Genomic DNA, 16842 nt, shown 5'->3' on the forward strand with positions numbered 1-16842 from the left:
CTGCCCCACCTTCTGCCTTCCTACTTCCTGAGCAGTAGTTGTTTGTGTATAAAGAGAGAGGTCGCAGGCAAGATAATTTTGTGAGTAGGATACAGAACCCTAAATAGCTGGTGAGAGGTATAAGTTATTCTAAAAGCATAAAAACAGTACACCTGTGAAATGAAATGCTTTCATATGTGATCTTCTGTGTTTATTGTCCTGTGCAAAAAGTTGCACCTTGTGTTTGAAGGTTGAAATTATTTCAAGCTTGCATGGACGCAGAAATTTCTGAGTGACTTTTATACATTTCTTAGGACTCTTCGCCGTCAGGATGGCCGAGTGGTCTAAGGCGCTGTGTCTAGGCTGCAGTCTCCTCTGGAGGCGTGGGTTCGAATCCCACTTCTGAAATGCCTTTTGGAGATATAATCTTCTTCATCAGGATAACATCTGATGGAAGTTGCATCTGTTCGTCTTCACCTGGGACGTTATTCCGTCCTCGTCTAGTCAAGAGAGCTTGGGTTTCTCATATATTTCTGTTGTACAAAGTCTTGCTGATAAAGTGCAATCATTACCAAATGAGCTTAGGACCCATGTAAGAGCTCATCTAGAAGAGTCATGCTCTTGTATTCCCTGGCCAGACAGGCCATGCAAATTTGGAAGAATGCCAAGCACCTGGTAGACAGCTGTACTCCAGCACACTTACAGCAATGTCCTCAGGGCTGTGAACAGGGGCTGCTTAGATTTGCGTATTCCACCCTATGTTGTGACATTGAGGTCCCTTGTTGAATTTGCTTTAGTCAGCCAAGATGTGGCTGTTGACTCAATTTCAAAGCAGCTTTGGGCCGTTCAAGTGGCTGGAGAATAGCACTTTCTCTTTGTACGCTTTAAAGGTCTAAAGAGTTCTTCTTAGGTACTGCTCTGTATGGATTGTTCAAAGATCTGTTGGAAATGCTTATAACGGGATAAATAAATTGAGGGCATGCCTTTTCGGTACCAAACTTGCATGGCTGTCTGGCTTGTGGAAGGTGCTGCAAATGCAAGTCAGGATGGCCGAGTGGTCTATGGCGCTGCGTTCAGGTCGCAGTCTCTTCTGGAGGCGTGGTTTCAAATCCCACTTCTGACAAACCTGTGTTATTCTTCTTTTTTCTTGAGGGAGAAAATCAGATCATTTCCCTCACATGGACTTATATGGTTGTCTTTTTGGAAAAGTGCAGTGAGTTTTTTTCTTGCTATAGCCACTCATGGCCTAAGATGTGTGTTTTTTTTGTTCACACTATCTTTCTCACTATGTAGATTAACAAGCAACCTGTGGTCAGGATGGCTGAGCGGTCTAAGGCGCTGTGTTAAGGCCACAGTCTCTCCTGGAGGCGTGGGTTCGAATCCCACTTCTGACAAAACTTTAAGTCCATTTTGTCTCTGCGTTTCTTCAAAATCTCTGCTAAAAATTGGCAGTGCATATAATATCTGAATAAGTACCAAACTTCAGTTTCAACTGCAAATGAATTTGCCCAATTCTGTCTTCAAGCTCGTATAATATTCTTCTAGCACTAGTGGTGTTTTATGTGTTTTTTGGGGGGTGCCTAAAAAATCCCTTTTATTGAAGAAATGGCTTACATTCAGTCTTGTGATATTTTTGGTTTCCAATAAGTAGATTTTTAATTTTATGTAACCTCATTTTCTAATGATCCATTCAGGAGATGTTTCCACTATGAAATGAAGAGCAAGGGGAAAGAGCACAAATGATAGAGCCAGTGAGTGAGATGGGGTGTTGAGGAAGGAGAGAATGAAACAAAGACAGAGCAAGTGAACGGCAGGTAGGCATAGAAGAGGAGAGGAGACAAGAAGTGAAGGTGACTTGCTTTTCCCTGCTCTTGACCTCCCACCCATCTCAAACCAATCACAAACATACCTTCTATGCAACGTTGGTATGCAGAACTTCACTCCTCAGCCAGTGAGGGTGAGTCCCAAGCCAGGGGCTAGAGAGCAAAAGAATGGATGTGCTCAGACGTTCCTTGCTAGGGACAGTTGATCTGAAACAAGGCCTGCTCTCTTGTTTCCAACAAGGATCTATAAATTCTGCATGAATCTGCAAGGCACATTGACAGCATAAATTTGCATAAACTGCCCCACCTTCTGCCTTCCTACTTCCTGAGCAGTAGTTGTTTGTGTATAAAGAGAGAGGTCGCAGGCAAGATAATTTTGTGAGTAGGATACAGAACCCTAAATAGCTGGTGAGAGGTATAAGTTATTCTAAAAGCATAAAAACAGTACACCTGTGAAATGAAATGCTTTCATGTGTGATCTTCTGTGTTTAGTGTCCTGTGCAAAAAGTTGCACCTTGTGTTTGAAGGTTGAAATTATTTCAAGCTTGCATGGACGCAGAAATTTCTGAGTGACTTTTATACATTTCTTAGGAATCTTCACTGTCAGGATGGCCGAGTGGTCTAAGGCGCTGTGTCTAGGCTGCAGTCTCCTCTGGAGGTGTGGGTTTGAATCCCACTTCTGAAATGACTTTTGGAGACATAATCTTCTTCATCAGGATAACATCTGATGGAAGTTGCATCTGTTCGTCTTCACCTGGGACGTTATTCCGTCCTCGTCTAGTCAAGAGAGCTTGGGTTTCTCATATATTTCTGTTGTACAAAGTCTTGCTGATAAAGTGCAATCATTACCAAATGAGCTTAGGACCCATGTAAGAGCTCATCTAGAAGAGTCATGCTCTTGTATTCCCTGGCCAGACAGGCCATGCAAATTTGGAAGAATGCCAAGCACCTGGTAGACAGCTGTACTCCAGCACACTTACAGCAATGTCCTCAGGGCTGTGATCAGGGGCTGCTTAGATTTGCGTATTCCACCCTATGTTGTGACATTGAGCTCCCTTGTTGAATTTGCTTTAGTCAGCGAAGATGTGGCTCTTGACTCAATTTCAAAGCAGCTTTGGGCCGTTCAAGTGGCTGGTGAATCGCACTTTCTCTTTGTACGCTTTAAAGGTCTAAAGAGTTCTTCATAGGTACTGCTCTGTATGGATTGTTCAAAGATCTGTTGGAAATGCTTATAATGGGATAAATAAATTGAGGGCATGCCTTTTCGGTACCAAACTTGCATGGCTGTCTGGCTTGTGGAAGGTGCTGCACATGCAAGTCAGGATGGCCGAGTGGTCTAAGGTGCTGCGTTAAGGTCGCAGTCTCTTCTGGAGGTGTGGGTTCAAATCCCACTTCTGACAAACCTGTGTTTAATCTTCTTTTTTCTTGAGGGAGAAAATCAGATCATTTCCCTCACATGGGCTTATATGGTTGTCTTTTTGGAAAAGTGCAGTGAGTTTTTTTCTTGCTATAGCCACTTATGGCCTTAGATGTGTGTTTTTTTTGTTCACACTATCTTTCTCACTATGTAGATGAACAAGCAACATGTGGTCAGGATGGCCGAGTGGTCTAAGGCGCTGCGTTAAGGCCGCAGTCTCTCCTGGAGGCGTGGGTTCGAATCCCACTTCTGACAAAACTTTAAGTCCATTTTGTCTCTGCGTTCCTTCAGAATCTCAGCTAAAAATTGGCAGTGCATATAATATCTGAATAAGTACTAAACGTCCGTTTCAACTGCAAATGAATTTGCCCAATTCTGTCTTCAAGCTCTTATAATATTCTTCTAGCACTAGTGGTGTTTTATGTGTTTTTTGGGGGGTGCCTAAAAAAACCCTTTTATTGAAGAAATGGCTTACATTCAGTCTTGTGATATTTTTGGTTTCCAATAAGTAGATTTTTAATTTTATGTAACCTCATTTTCTAATGATCCATTCAAGAGATGTTTCCACTATGAAATGAAGAGCAAGGGGAAAGAGCACAAATGATAGAGCGAGTGAGTGAGATGGGGTGTTGAGGAAGGAGAGAATGAAACAAAGACAGAGTGAGTGAACGGCAGGTAGGCATAGAAGAGGAGACTAGAAGTGAAAGTGACTTGCTTTTCCCTGCTCTTGACCTCCCACCCATCTCAAACCAATCACAAACATACCTTCTATGCAACGTTGGTATGCAGAACTTCACTCCTCAGCCAGTGAGGGTGAGACCCAAGCCAGGGGCTAGAGAGCAAAAGAATGGATGTGCTCAGACGTTCCTTGCTAGGGACAGTTAATCTGAAACAAGGCCTGCTCTCTTGTTTCCAGCAAGGATCTAGAAATTCTGCATGAATCTGCAAGGCACATTGACAGCATAAATTTGCATAAACTGCCCCACCTTCTGCCTTCCTACTTCCTGAGCAGTAGTTGTTTGTGTATAAAGAGAGAGGTCGCAGGCAAGGTAATTTTGTGAGTAGGATACAGAACCCTAAATAGCTGGTGAGAGGTATAATTATTCTAAAAGCATAAAAACAGTACACCTGTGAAATTAAATGCTTTCATATGTGATCTTCTGTGTTTATTGTCCTGTGCAAAAAGTTGCACCTTGTGTTTGAAGGTTGAAATTATTTCAAGCTTGCATGGACGCAGAAATTTCTGAGTGACTTTTATACATTTCTTAGGACTCTTCACTGTCAGGATGGCCGAGTAGTCTAAGGCGCTGTGTTTAGGCCGCAGTCTCCTCTGGAGGCGTGGGTTCGAGTCCCACTTCTGACATGACTTTTGGAGATATAATCTTCTTCATCAGGATAACATCTGATGGAAGTTGCATCTGTTCGTCTTCACCTGGGACGTTATTCCGTCCTCGTCTAGTCAAGAGAGCTTGGGTTTCTCATATATTTCTGTTGTACAAAGTCTTGCTGATAAAGTGCAATCCTTACCAAATGAGCTTAGGACCCATGTAAGAGCTCATCTAGAAGAGTAATGCTCTTGTATTCCCTGGCCAGACAGGCCATGCAAATTTGGAAGAATGCCAAGCACCTGGTAGACAGCTGTACTCCAGCACACTTACAGCAATGTCCTCAGGGCTGTGATCAGGGGCTGCTTAGATTTGCGTATTCCACCCTATGTTGTGACATTGAGCTCCCTTGTTGAATTTGCTTTAGTCAGCCAAGATGTGGCTGTTGACTCAATTTCAAAGCAGCTTTGGGCCGTTCAAGTGGCTGGTGAATAGCACTTTCTCTTTGTACGCTTTAAAGGTCTAAAGAGTTCTTCATAGGTACTGCTCTGTATGGATTGTTCAAAGATCTGTTGGAAATGCTTATAATGGGATAAATAAATTGAGGGCATGCCTTTTCGGTACCAAACTTGCATGGCTGTCTGGCGTGTGGAAGGTGCTGCAAATGCAAGTCAGGATGGCCGAGCGTTCTAAGGCGCTGCGTTCAGGTCGCAGTCTCTTCTGGAGGCGTGGGTTCAAATCCCACTTCTGACAAACCTGTGTTTAATCTTCTTTTTTCTTGAGGGAGAAAATCAGATCATTTCCCTCACATGGGCTTATATGGTTGTATTTTTAGAAAAGTGCAGTGAGTTTTTTTCTTGCTATAGCCACAAATGGCCTAAGATGTGTGTTTTTTTTGTTCACACTATCTTTCTCACTATGTAGATGGACAAGCAACATGTGGTCAGGATGGCCGAGTGGTCTAAGGTGCTGCGTTAAGGCCGCAGTCTCTCCTGGAGGCGTGGGTTCGAATCCCACTTCTGACAAAACTTTAAGTCCATTTTGTCTCTGCGTTCCTTCAGAATCTCAGCTAAAAATTGGCAGTGCATATAATATCTGAATAAGTACCAAACTTCAGTTTCAACTGCAAATGAATTTGCCCAATTCTGTCTTCAAGCTCTTATAATATTCTTCTAGCACTAGTGGTGTTTTATGTGTTTTTTGGGGGGTGCCTAAAAAATCCCTTTTATTGAAGAAATGGCTTACATTCAGTCTTGTGATATTTTTGGTTTCCAATAAGTAGATTTTTAATTTTATGTAACCTAATTTTCTAATGATCCATTCAAGAGATGTTTCCACTATAAAATGAAGAGCAAGGGGAAAGAGCACAAATGATAGAGCCAGTGAGTGAGATGGGGTGTTGAGGAAGGAGAGAATGAAACAAAGACAGAGTGAGTGAACGGCAGGTAGGCATAGAAGAGGAGACTAGAAGTGAAGGTGACTTGCTTTTCCCTGCTCTTGACCTCCCACCCATCTCAAACCAATCACAAACATACCTTCTATGCAACATTGGTATGCAGAACTTCACTCCTCAGCCAGTGAGGGTGAGTCCCAAGCCAGGGGCTAGAGAGCAAAAGAATGGATGTGCTCAGACGTTCCTTGCTAGGGACAGTTGATCTGAAACAAGGCCTGCTCTCTTGTTTCCAACAAGGATCTAGAAATTCTGCATGAATCTGCAAGGCACATTGACAGCATAAATTTGCATAAACTGCCCCACCTTCTGCCTTCCTACTTCCTGAGCAGTAGTTGTTTGTGTATAAAGAGAGAGGTCGCAGGCAAGATAATTTTGTGAGTAGGATACAGAACCCTAAATAGCTGGTGAGAGGTATAAGTTATTCTAAAAGCATAAAAACAGTACACCTGTGAAATGAAATGCTTTCATATGTGATCTTCTGTGTTTATTGTCCTGTGCAAAAAGTTGCACCTTGTGTTTGAAGGTTGAAATTATTTCAAGCTTGCATGGACGCAGAAATTTCTGAGTGACTTTTATACATTTCTTAGGACTCTTCGCTGTCAGGATGGCCGAGTGGTCTAAGGCGCTGTGTCTAGGCTGCAGTCTCCTCTGGAGGCGTGGGTTCGAATCCCATTTCTGAAATGCCTTTTGGAGATATAATCTTCTTCATCAGGATAACATCTGATGGAAGTTGCATCTGTTCGTCTTCACCTGGGACGTTATTCCGTCCTCGTCTAGTCAAGAGAGCTTGGGTTTCTCATATATTTCTGTTGTACAAAGTCTTGCTGATAAAGTGCAATCATTACCAAATGAGCTTAGGACCCATGTAAGAGCTCATCTAGAAGAGTCATGCTCTTGTATTCCCTGGCCAGATAGGCCATGCAAATTTGGAAGAATGCCAGGCACCTGGTAGACAGCTGTACTCCAGCACACTTACAGCAATGTCCTCAGGGCTGTGAACAGGGGCTGCTTAGATTTGCGTATTCCACCCTATGTTGTGACATTGAGCTCCCTTGTTGAATTTGCTTTAGTCAGCCAAGATGTGGCTGTTGACTCAATTTCAAAGCAGCTTTGGGCCGTTCAAGTGGCTGGAGAATAGCACTTTCTCTTTGTACGCTTTAAAGGTCTAAAGAGTTCTTCTTAGGTACTGCTCTGTATGGATTGTTCAAAGATCTGTTGGAAATGCTTATAACGGGATAAATAAATTGAGGGCATGCCTTTTCGGTACCAAACTTGCCTGGCTGTCTGGCTTGTGGAAGGTGCTGCAAATGCAAGTCAGGATGGCCGAGTGGTCTAAGGCGCTGTGTTCAGGTCGCAGTCTCTTCTGGAGACGTGGGTTCAAATCCCACTTCTGACAAACCTGTGTTTATTCTTCTTTTTTCTTGAGGGAGAAAATCAGATCATTTCCCTCACATGGGCTTATATGGTTGTCTTTTTGGAAAAGTGCAGTGAGTTTTTTTCTTGCTATAGCCACTCATGGCCTAAGATGTGTGTTTTTTTTGTTCACACTATCTTTTTCACTATGTAGATTAACAAGCAACATGTGGTCAGGATGGCCGAGTGGTCTAAGGCGTTGCGTTAAGGCCGTAGTCTCTCCTGGAGGCGTGGGTTCGAATCCCACTTCTGACAAAACTTTAAGTCCATTTTGTCTCTGCGTTCCTTCAAAATCTCAGCTAAAAATTGGCAGTGCATATAATATCTGAATAAGTACCAAACTTCAGTTTCAACTGCAAATGAATTTGCCCAATTCTGTCTTCAAGCTCGTATAATATTGTTCTAGCACTAGTGGTGTTTTATGTGTTTTTTGGGGGGTGCCTAAAAAATCCCTTTTATTGAAGAAATGGCTTACATTCAGTCTTGTGATATTTTTGGTTTCCAATAAGTAGATTTTTAATTTTATGTAACCTCATTTTCTAATGATCCATTCAAGAGATGTTTCCACTATGAAATGAAGAGCAAGGGGAAAGAGCACAAATGATAGAGCCAGTGAGTGAGATGGGGCGTTGAGGAAGGAGAGAATGAAACAAAGACAGAGTGAGTGAACGGCAGGTAGGCATAGAAGAGGAGACTAGAAGTGAAGGTGACTTGCTTTTCCCTGCTCTTGACCTCCCACCCATCTCAAACCAATCACAAACATACCTTCTATGCAACGTTGGTATGCAGAACTTCACTCCTCAGCCAGTGAGGGTGAGTCCCAAGCCAGGGGCTAGAGAGCAAAAGAATGGATGTGCTCAGACGTTCCTTGCTAGGGACAGTTGATCTGAAACAAGGCCTGCTCTCTTGTTTCCAACAAGGATCTAGAAATTCTGCATGAATCTGCAAGGCACATTCACAGCATAAATTTGCATAAACTGCCCCACCTTCTGCCTTCCTACTTCCTGAGCAGTAGTTGTTTGTGTATAAAGAGAGAGGTCGCAGGCAAGATAATTTTGTGAGTAGGATACAGAACCCTAAATAGCTGGTGAGAGGTATAAGTTATTCTAAAAGCATAAAAACTGTACACCTGTGAAATGAAATGCTTTCATATGTGATCTTCTGTGTTTATTGTCCTGTGCAAAAAGTTGCACCTTGTGTTTGAAGGTTGAAATTATTTCAAGCTTGCATGGACGCAGAAATTTCTGAGTGACTTTTATACATTTCTTAGGACTCTTCGCTGTCAGGATGGCCGAGTGGTCTAAGGCGCTGTGTCTAGGCTGCAGTCTCCTCTGGAGGCGTGGGTTCGAATCCCATTTCTGAAATGCCTTTTGGAGATATAATCTTCTTCATCAGGATAACATCTGATGGAAGTTGCATCTGTTCGTCTTCACCTGGGACGTTATTCCGTCCTCGTCTAGTCAAGAGAGCTTGGGTTTCTCATATATTTCTGTTGTACAAAGTCTTGCTGATAAAGTGCAATCATTACCAAATGAGCTTAGGACCCATGTAAGAGCTCATCTAGAAGAGTCATGCTCTTGTATTCCCTGGCCAGATAGGCCATGCAAATTTGGAAGAATGCCAAGCACCTGGTAGACAGCTGTACTCCAGCACACTTACAGCAATGTCCTCAGGGCTGTGAACAGGGGCTGCTTAGATTTGCGTATTCCACCCTATGTTGTGACATTGAGCTCCCTTGTTGAATTTGCTTTAGTCAGCCAAGATGTGGCTGTTGACTCAATTTCAAAGCAGCTTTGGGCCGTTCAAGTGGCTGGAGAATAGCACTTTCTCTTTGTACGCTTTAAAGGTCTAAAGAGTTCTTCTTAGGTACTGCTCTGTATGGATTGTTCAAAGATCTGTTGGAAATGCTTATAACGGGATAAATAAATTGAGGGCATGCCTTTTCGGTACCAAACTTGCCTGGCTGTCTGGCTTGTGGAAGGTGCTGCAAATGCAAGTCAGGATGGCCGAGTGGTCTAAGGCGCTGTGTTCAGGTCGCAGTCTCTTCTGGAGACGTGGGTTCAAATCCCACTTCTGACAAACCTGTGTTTATTCTTCTTTTTTCTTGAGGGAGAAAATCAGATCATTTCCCTCACATGGGCTTATATGGTTGTCTTTTTGGAAAAGTGCAGTGAGTTTTTTTCTTGCTATAGCCACTCATGGCCTAAGATGTGTGTTTTTTTTGTTCACACTATCTTTCTCACTATGTAGATTAACAAGCAACATGTGGTCAGGATGGCCGAGTGGTCTAAGGCGTTGCGTTAAGGCTGCAGTCTCTCCTGGAGGCGTGGGTTCGAATCCCACTTCTGACAAAACTTTAAGTCCATTTTGTCTCTGCGTTCCTTCAAAATCTCAGCTAAAAATTGGCAGTGCATATAATATCTGAATAAGTACCAAACTTCAGTTTCAACTGCAAATGAATTTGCCCAATTCTGTCTTCAAGCTCGTATAATATTCTTCTAGCACTAGTGATGTTTTATCTGTTTTTTGGGGGGTGCCTAAAAAATCCCTTTTATTGAAGAAATGGCTTACATTCAGTCTTGTGATATTTTTGGTTTCCAATAAGTAGATTTTTAATTTTATGTAACCTCATTTTCTAATGATCCATTCAAGAGATGTTTCCACTATGAAATGAAGAGCAAGGGGAAAGAGCACAAATGATAGAGCCAGTGAGTGAGATGGGGTGTTGAGGAAGGAGAGAAGGAAACAAAGACAGAGTGAGTGAACGGCAGGTAGGCATAGAAGAGGAGACAAGAAGTGAAAGTGACTTGCCTTTCCCTGCTCTTGACCTCCCACCCATCTCAAACCAATCACAAACATACCTTCTATGCAACATTGGTATGCAGAACTTCACTCCTCAGCCAGTGAGGGTGAGTCCCAAGCCAGGGGCTAGAGAGCAAAAGAATGGATGTGCTCAGACGTTCCTTGCTAGGGACAGTTGATTTCAAACAAGGCCTGCTCTCTTGTTTCCAGCAAGGATCTAGAAATTCTGCATGAATGTGCAAGTCACATTGACAGCATGAATTTGCATAAACTGCCCCACCTTCTGCCTTCCTACTTCCTGAGCAGTAGTTGTTTGTGTATAGAGAGAAAGGTCGCAGGCAAGGTAATTTTGCGAGTAGGATACAGAACCCTAAATAGCTGGTGAGAGGTATAAGTTATTCTAAAAGCATAAAAACAGTACACCTGTGAAATGAAATGCTTTCATACGTGATCTTCTGTGTTTATTGTCCTGTGCAAAAAGTTGCACCTTGTGTTTGAAGGTTGAAATTATTTCAAGCTTGCATGGACGCAAAAATTTCTGAGTGACTTTTATACATTTCTTAGGACTCTTCACTGTCAGGATGGCCGAGTGGTCTAAGGCGCTGTGTTTAGGCTGCAGTCTCCTCTGGAGGCGTGGGTTCGAATCCCACTTCTGAAATGCCGTTTGGAGATATAATCTTCTTCATCAGGATAACATCTGATGGAAGTTGCATCTGTTCGTCTTCACCTGGGACGTTATTCCGTCCTCGTCTAGTCAAGAGAGCTTGGGTTTCTCATATATTTCTTTTGTACAAAGTCTTGCTGATAAAGTGCAATCATTACCAAATGAGCTTAGGACCCATGTAAGAGCTCATCTAGAAGAGTCATGCTCTTGTATTCCCTGGCCAGACAGGCCATGCAAATTTGGAAGAATGCCAAGCACCTGGTAGACAGCTGTACTCCAGCACACTTACAGCAATGTCCTCAGGGCTGTGAACAGGGGCTGCTTAGATTTGCGTATTCCACCCTATGTTGTGACATTGAGCTCCCTTGTTGAATTTGCTTTAGTCAGCCAAGATGTGGCTGTTGACTCAATTTCAAAGCAGCTTTGGGCCGTTCAAGTGGCTGGAGAATAGCACTTTCTCTTTGTACGCTTTAAAGGTCTAAAGAGTTCTTCTTAGGTACTGCTCTGTATGGATTGTTCAAAGATCTGTTGGAAATGCTTATAACGGGATAAATAAATTGAGGGCATGCCTTTTCGGTACCAAACTTGCATGGCTGTCTGGCTTGTGGAAGGTGCTGCAAATGCAAGTCAGGATGGCCGAGTGGTCTAAGGCGCTGCGTTCAGGTCGCAGTCTCTTCTGGAGGCGTGGGTTCAAATCCCACTTCTGACAAACCTGTGTTTATTCTTCTTTTTTCTTGAGGGAGAAAATCAGATCATTTCCCTCACATGGGCTTATATGGTTGTCTTTTTTGGAAAAGTGCAGTGAGTTTTTTTCTTGCTATAGCCACTCATGGCCTAAGATGTGTGTTTTTTTTGTTCACACTATCTTTCTCACTATGTAGATTAACAAGCAACATGTGGTCAGGATGGCCGAGTGGTCTAAGGCGCTGCGTTAAGGCCGCAGTCTCTCCTGGAGGCGTGGGTTCGAATCCCACTTCTGACAAAACTTTAAGTCCATTTTGTCTCTGCATTCCTTCAGAATCTCAGCTAAAAATTGGCAGTGCATATAATATCTGAATAAGTACCAAACTTCAGTTTCAACTGCAAATGAATTTGCCCAATTCTGTCTTCAAGCTCGTATAATATTCTTCTAGCACTAGTGGTGTTTTATGTGTTTTTTGGGGGGTGCCTAAAAAATCCCTTTTATTGAAGAAATGGCTTACATTCAGTCTTGTGATATTTTTGGTTTCCAATAAGTAGATTTTTAATTTTATGTAACCTCATTTTCTAATGATCCATTCAAGAGATGTTTCCACTATGAAATGAAGAGCAAGGGGAAAGAGCACAAATGATAGAGCCAGTGAGTGAGATGGGGTGTTGAGGAAGGAGAGAATGAAACAAAGACAGAGTGAGTGAACGGCAGGTAGGCATAGAAGAGGAGACTAGAAGTGAAGGTGACTTGCTTTTCCCTGCTCTTGACCTCCCACCCATCTCAAACCAATCACAAACATACCTTCTATGCAACGTTGGTATGCAGAACTTCACTCCTCAGCCAGTGAGGGTGAGTCCCAAGCCAGGGGCTAGAGAGCAAAAGAATGGATGTGCTCAGACGTTCCTTGCTAGGGACAGTTGATCTGAAACAAGGCCTGCTCTCTTGTTTCCAACAAGGATCTAGAAATTCTGCATGAATCTGCAAGGCACATTGACAGCATAAATTTGCATAAACTGCCCCACCTTCTGCCTTCCTACTTCCTGAGCAGTAGTTGTTTGTGTATAAAGAGAGAGGTCGCAGGCAAGATAATTTTGTGAGTAGGATACAGAACCCTAAATAGCTGGTGAGAGGTATAAGTTATTCTAAAAGCATAAAAACAGTACACCTGTGAAATGAAATGCTTTCATATGTGATCTTCTGTGTTTATTGTCCTGTGCAAAAAGTTGCACCTTGTGTTTGAAGGTTGAAATTTTTTCAAGCTTGCATGGACGCAGAAATTTCTGAGTGACTTTTATACATTTCTTAGGACTCTTCGCCGTCAGGATGGCCGAGTGGTCTAAGGCGCTGTGTCTAGGCTGCAGTCTCCTCTGGAGGCGTGGGTTCGAATCCCACTTCTGAAATGCCTTTTGGAGATATAATCTTCTTCATCAGGATAACATCTGATGGAAGTTGCATCTGTTCGTCTTCACCTGGGACGTTATTCCGTCCTCGTCTAGTCAAGAGAGCTTGGGTTTCTCATATATTTCTGTTGTACAAAGTCTTGCTGATAAAGTGCAATCATTACCAAATGAGCTTAGGACCCATGTAAGAGCTCATCTAGAAGAGTCATGCTCTTGTATTCCCTGGCCAGACAGGCCATGCAAATTTGGAAGAATGCCAAGCACCTGGTAGACAGCTGTACTCCAGCACACTTACAGCAATGTCCTCAGGGCTGTGAACAGGGGCTGCTTAGATTTGCGTATTCCACCCTATGTTGTGACATTGAGGTCCCTTGTTGAATTTGCTTTAGTCAGCCAAGATGTGGCTGTTGACTCAATTTCAAAGCAGCTTTGGGCCGTTCAAGTGGCTGGAGAATAGCACTTTCTCTTTGTACGCTTTAAAGGTCTAAAGAGTTCTTCTTAGGTACTGCTCTGTATGGATTGTTCAAAGATCTGTTGGAAATGCTTATAACGGGATAAATAAATTGAGGGCATGCCTTTTCGGTACCAAACTTGCATGGCTGTCTGGCTTGTGGAAGGTGCTGCTAATGCAAGTCAGGATGGCCGAGTGGTCTAAGGCGCTGTGTTCAGGTCGCAGTTTCTTCTGGAGGCGTGGGGTCAAATCCCACTTCTGACAAACCTGTGTTTATTCTTCTTTTTTCTTGAGGGAGAAAATCAGATCATTTCCCTCACATGGGCTTATATGGTTGTCTTTTTGGAAAAGTGCAGTGAGTTTTTTTCTTGCTATAGCCACTCATGGCCTAAGATGTGTGTTTTTTTTGTTCACACTATCTTTCTCACTATGTAGATTAACAAGCAACATGTGGTCAGGATGGCCGACTGGTCTAAGGCGCTGCGTTAAGGCCGCAGTCTCTCCTGGAGGCGTGGGTTCGAATCCCACTTCTGACAAAACTTTAAGTCCATTTTGTCTCTGCGTTTCTTCAAAATTTCAGCTAAAAATTGGCAGTGCATATAATATCTGAATAAGTACCAAACTTCAGTTTCAACTGCAAATGAATTTGCCCAATTCTGTCTTCAAGCTCGTATAATATTCTTCTAGCACTAGTGGTGTTTTATGTGTTTTTTGGGGGGTGCCTAAAAAATCCCTTTTATTGAAGAAATGGCTTACATTCAGTCTTGTGATATTTTTGGTTTCCAATAAGTAGATTTTTAATTTTATGTAACCTCATTTTCTAATGATCCATTCAAGAGATGTTTCCACTATGAAATGAAGAGCAAGGGGAAAGAGCACAAATGATAGAGCCAGTGAGTGAGATGGGGTGTTGAGGAAGGAGAGAATGAAACAAAGACAGAGTGAGTGAACGGCAGGTAGGCATAGAAGAGGAGAGGAGACTAGAAGTGAAGGTGACTTGCTTTTCCCTCCTCTTGACCTCCCACCCATCTCAAACCAATCACAAACATACCTTCTATGCAACGTTGGTATGCAGAACTTCACTCCTCAGCCAGTGAGGGTGAGTCCCAAGCCAGGGGCTAAAGAGCAAAAGAATGGATGTGCTCAGACGTTCCTTGCTAGGGACAGTTGATCTGAAACAAGGCCTGCTCTCTTGTTTCCAACAAGGATCTAGAAATTCTGCATGAATCTGCAAGGCACATTGACAGCATATATTTGCATAAACTGCCCCACCTTCTGCCTTCCTACTTCCTGAGCAGTAGTTGTTTGTGTATAAAGAGAGAGGTCGCAGGCAAGATAATTTTGTGAGTAGGATACAGAACCCTAAATAGCTGGTGAGAGGTATAAGTTATTCTAAAAGCATAAAAACAGTACACCTGTGAAATGAAATGCTTTCATATGTGATCTTCTGTGTTTATTGTCCTGTGCAAAAAGTTGCACCTTGTGTTTGAAGGTTGAAATTATTTCAAGCTTGCATGGACGCAGAAATTTCTGAGTGACTTTTATACATTTCTTAGGACTCTTCACTGTCAGGATGGCCGAGTGGTCTAAGGCGCTGTGTCTAGGCTGCGGTCTCCTCTGGAGGCGTGGGTTCGAATCCCACTTCTGAAATGACTTTTGGAGATATAATCTTCTTCATCAGGATAACATCTGATGGAAGTTGCATCTGTTCGTCTTCACCTGGGACGTTATTCCGTCCTCGTCTAGTCAAGAGAGCTTGGGTTTCTCATATATTTCTGTTGTACAAAGTCTTGCTGATAAAGTGCAATCATTACCAAATGAGCTTAGGACCCATGTAAGAGCTCATCTAGAAGAGTCATGCTCTTGTATTCCCTGGCCAGACAGGCCATGCAAATTTGGAAGAATGCCAAGCACCTGGTAGACAGCTGTACTCCAGCACACTTACAGCAATGTCCTCAGGGCTGTGATCAGGGGCTGCTTAGATTTGCGTATTCCACCCTATGTTGTGACATTGAGCTCCCTTGTTGAATTTGCTTTAGTCAGCCAAGATGTGGCTGTTGACTCAATTTCATAGCAGCTTTGGGCCGTTCAAGTGGCTGGAGAATAGCACTTTCTCTTTGTACGCTTTAAAGGTCTAAAGAGTTCTTCTTAGGTACTGCTCTGTATGGATTGTTCAAAGATCTGTTGGAAATGCTTATAACGGGATAAATAAATTGAGGGCATGCCTTTTCGGTACCAAACTTGCATGGCTGTCTGGCTTGTGGAAGGTGCTGCAAATGCAAGTCAGGATGGCCGAGTGGTCTAAGGCGCTGTGTTCAGGTCGCAGTCTCTTCTGGAGGCGTGGGTTCAAATCCCACTTCTGACAAACCTGTGTTTATTCTTCTTTTTTCTTGAGGGAGGAAATCAGATCATTTCCCTCACATGGGCTTATATGGTTGTCTTTTTGGAAAAGTGCAGTGAGTTTTTTTCTTGCTATAGCCACTCATGGCCTAAGATGTGTGTTTTTTTTTTGTTCACACTATCTTTCTCACTATGTAGATTAACAAGCAACATGTGGTCAGGATGGCCGAGTGGTCTAAGGCGCTGCGTTAAGGCCACAGTCTCTCCTGGAGTCGTGGGTTCGAATCCCACTTCTGACAAAACTTTAAGTCCATTTTGTCTCTGCGTTCCTTCAAAATCTCAGCTAAAAATTGGCAGTGCATATAATATCTGAATAAGTACCAAACTTCAGTTTCAACTGCAAATGAATTTGCCCAATTCTGTCTTCAAGCTCGTATAATATTGTTCTAGCACTAGTGGTGTTTTATGTGTTTTTTGGGGGGTGCCTAAAAAATCCCTTTTATTGAAGAAATGGCTTACATTCAGTCTTGTGATATTTTTGGTTTCCAATAAGTAGATTTTTAATTTTATGTAACCTCATTTTCTAATGATCCATTCAAGAGATGTTTCCACTATGAAATGAAGAGCAAGGGGAAAGAGCACAAATGATAGAGCCAGTGAGTGAGATGGGGCGTTGAGGAAGGAGAGAATGAAACAAAGACAGAGTGAGTGAACGGCAGGTAGGCATAGAAGAGGAGACTAGAAGTGAAGGTGACTTGCTTTTCCCTGCTCTTGACCTCCCACCCATCTCAAACCAATCACAAACATACCTTCTATGCAACGTTGGTATGCAGAACTTCACTCCTCAGCCAGTGAGGGTGAGTCCCAAGCCAGGGGCTAGAGAGCAAAAGAATGGATGTGCTCAGACGTTCCTTGCTAGGGACAGTTGATCTGAAACAAGGCCTGCTCTCTTGTTTCCAACAAGGATCTAGAAATTCTGCATGAATCTGCAAGGCACATTGACAGCATAAATTTGCATAAACTGCCCCACCTTCTGCCTTCCTACTTCCTGAGCAGTAGTTGTTTGTGTGTAAAGAGAGAGGTC

At 42.9% G+C, this 16842-nt stretch overlaps 15 non-coding genes across 15 annotated transcripts; all 15 read left to right on the forward strand.

The window, feature by feature from the left end:
* Positions 1-1290: 1290 nt before the first annotated feature.
* Positions 1291-1373, forward strand: TRNAL-AAG (transfer RNA leucine (anticodon AAG)). The gene has a single exon. It is a non-coding gene; the product is annotated as a tRNA-Leu (tRNA).
* Positions 1374-3119: 1746 nt separating this feature from the next.
* On the forward strand, positions 3120-3202 carry TRNAL-AAG (transfer RNA leucine (anticodon AAG)). Its single transcript has one exon. It is a non-coding gene; the product is annotated as a tRNA-Leu (tRNA).
* Positions 3203-3391: 189 nt separating this feature from the next.
* On the forward strand, positions 3392-3474 carry TRNAL-AAG (transfer RNA leucine (anticodon AAG)). The gene has a single exon. It is a non-coding gene; the product is annotated as a tRNA-Leu (tRNA).
* A 1025-nt stretch (positions 3475-4499) lies between these two features.
* TRNAL-UAG (transfer RNA leucine (anticodon UAG)) lies at positions 4500-4582 on the forward strand. The gene has a single exon. It is a non-coding gene; the product is annotated as a tRNA-Leu (tRNA).
* Positions 4583-5486: 904 nt separating this feature from the next.
* On the forward strand, positions 5487-5569 carry TRNAL-AAG (transfer RNA leucine (anticodon AAG)). Its single transcript has one exon. It is a non-coding gene; the product is annotated as a tRNA-Leu (tRNA).
* A 1741-nt stretch (positions 5570-7310) lies between these two features.
* TRNAL-CAG (transfer RNA leucine (anticodon CAG)) lies at positions 7311-7393 on the forward strand. The gene has a single exon. It is a non-coding gene; the product is annotated as a tRNA-Leu (tRNA).
* A 189-nt stretch (positions 7394-7582) lies between these two features.
* On the forward strand, positions 7583-7665 carry TRNAL-AAG (transfer RNA leucine (anticodon AAG)). The gene has a single exon. It is a non-coding gene; the product is annotated as a tRNA-Leu (tRNA).
* Positions 7666-9406: 1741 nt separating this feature from the next.
* Positions 9407-9489, forward strand: TRNAL-CAG (transfer RNA leucine (anticodon CAG)). Its single transcript has one exon. It is a non-coding gene; the product is annotated as a tRNA-Leu (tRNA).
* A 189-nt stretch (positions 9490-9678) lies between these two features.
* TRNAL-AAG (transfer RNA leucine (anticodon AAG)) lies at positions 9679-9761 on the forward strand. The gene has a single exon. It is a non-coding gene; the product is annotated as a tRNA-Leu (tRNA).
* A 1026-nt stretch (positions 9762-10787) lies between these two features.
* On the forward strand, positions 10788-10870 carry TRNAL-UAG (transfer RNA leucine (anticodon UAG)). Its single transcript has one exon. It is a non-coding gene; the product is annotated as a tRNA-Leu (tRNA).
* Positions 10871-11502: 632 nt separating this feature from the next.
* Positions 11503-11585, forward strand: TRNAL-CAG (transfer RNA leucine (anticodon CAG)). The gene has a single exon. It is a non-coding gene; the product is annotated as a tRNA-Leu (tRNA).
* Positions 11586-11775: 190 nt separating this feature from the next.
* Positions 11776-11858, forward strand: TRNAL-AAG (transfer RNA leucine (anticodon AAG)). Its single transcript has one exon. It is a non-coding gene; the product is annotated as a tRNA-Leu (tRNA).
* Positions 11859-13871: 2013 nt separating this feature from the next.
* On the forward strand, positions 13872-13954 carry TRNAL-AAG (transfer RNA leucine (anticodon AAG)). Its single transcript has one exon. It is a non-coding gene; the product is annotated as a tRNA-Leu (tRNA).
* Positions 13955-15700: 1746 nt separating this feature from the next.
* TRNAL-CAG (transfer RNA leucine (anticodon CAG)) lies at positions 15701-15783 on the forward strand. The gene has a single exon. It is a non-coding gene; the product is annotated as a tRNA-Leu (tRNA).
* Positions 15784-15974: 191 nt separating this feature from the next.
* TRNAL-AAG (transfer RNA leucine (anticodon AAG)) lies at positions 15975-16057 on the forward strand. The gene has a single exon. It is a non-coding gene; the product is annotated as a tRNA-Leu (tRNA).
* The last annotated feature ends 785 nt before the right edge of the window (positions 16058-16842 follow it).

Source organism: Lissotriton helveticus, chromosome 8, assembly GCF_964261635.1.
Source record: "Lissotriton helveticus chromosome 8, aLisHel1.1, whole genome shotgun sequence".
Taxonomy (NCBI): Eukaryota; Metazoa; Chordata; class Amphibia; order Caudata; family Salamandridae; genus Lissotriton; species Lissotriton helveticus.